The 1027-nt window shown below is 36.8% G+C and overlaps 1 pseudogene; it reads left to right on the forward strand.

Moving 5' to 3' along the window:
- The first annotated feature begins 218 nt into the window (after positions 1–218).
- LOC143600714 (NDR1/HIN1-like protein 2 pseudogene) lies at positions 219–804 on the forward strand (annotated as a pseudogene).
- Positions 805–1027: the final 223 nt, after the last annotated feature.

The following is a 1027-nucleotide window of genomic DNA, read 5'->3' on the forward strand; positions in this document are numbered from 1 at the left end:
GATGGTTCGGTTCCGGTTCGGTTCCGGTTCCTACCCGCCCCCACTCAGAAATGCAAGAACCGGTGACGGATCATCGGGTTGAATCAGATAGGGTCCGGTTCCTAAAAAAAACGGGTAGGAACCGGTTCGGGTCCGGTTCGGGTCCACCGGTTCGGTTCCAGGAACCGGTTTCGTTGAACATCTCTAATAATACTTTGTATTATAACTTCTCCGTTAACATGACGTTTCGAAACCCGAACAAGAGGCTCGGGATTTATTATGATCGGATTGAGACAAATGCGTTGTATCATGACAAAAGATTTGGGACCGTGGATGTGGGTGGGTTTTATTTGGGGCATAAGAAGGAGAATAATGTGAGTGTGGTGTTCAAAGGTGAGAATATTGTGAGTGGGGTTAAGTCGAAATATGATTCCGAGACGACGAGTGATGATAGGGTTTATAAGATTGATTTGAAATTGAGGTTGAAGATTCGGTTTAAAGTGTGGTGGATGAAAACGCCTAAATTTAAACCTAGGTTTGATTGTGATTTGAAGGTGCCATTGAGTGTCAAAGGTAAGGTTTCTAATCACAAGTTTCAGAGGACCAAGTGTGATTTTGATTGGTAGTTACTTTTTTATTATTATTATTATTAATGTTTGTTTTGATACATATAATTGGAATTATGGTACTACTAGATTTATATTTTTGGTTGTTTTTTTAATTTTGAACTTGGATATCAGGTTATATGAGTATATTATGATTGTTAATGATTTTGTTGGATTTGGTGAGTATGATTATTGTCATTTGATGTTTGGGGTTGTTTGATAGAAGGTGAAGTATAATATGAATTGAAAATTTGAATTATGTAGTTGCTTTTTAGACGTTAAGGTTAAGATATGAAAAGTGGGACCCCTGCTTCCTTTTTAGGTTCTTTTATTCTTTTTCGGTTGTGGAGATGGAGCTTCTTTCAAGATATTTTTCATGTGATATGAATATGCGATAAGGTATGATAACGTATAAAGCATTATAGTTTTAAGATTCAATACTA

Source organism: Bidens hawaiensis, unplaced genomic scaffold (assembly GCF_021521415.1).
Source record: "Bidens hawaiensis isolate Kalapana, Puna unplaced genomic scaffold, B.hawaiensis_p1.1 tig00054828_1, whole genome shotgun sequence".
In the NCBI taxonomy this organism is placed as follows: domain Eukaryota; kingdom Viridiplantae; phylum Streptophyta; class Magnoliopsida; order Asterales; family Asteraceae; genus Bidens; species Bidens hawaiensis.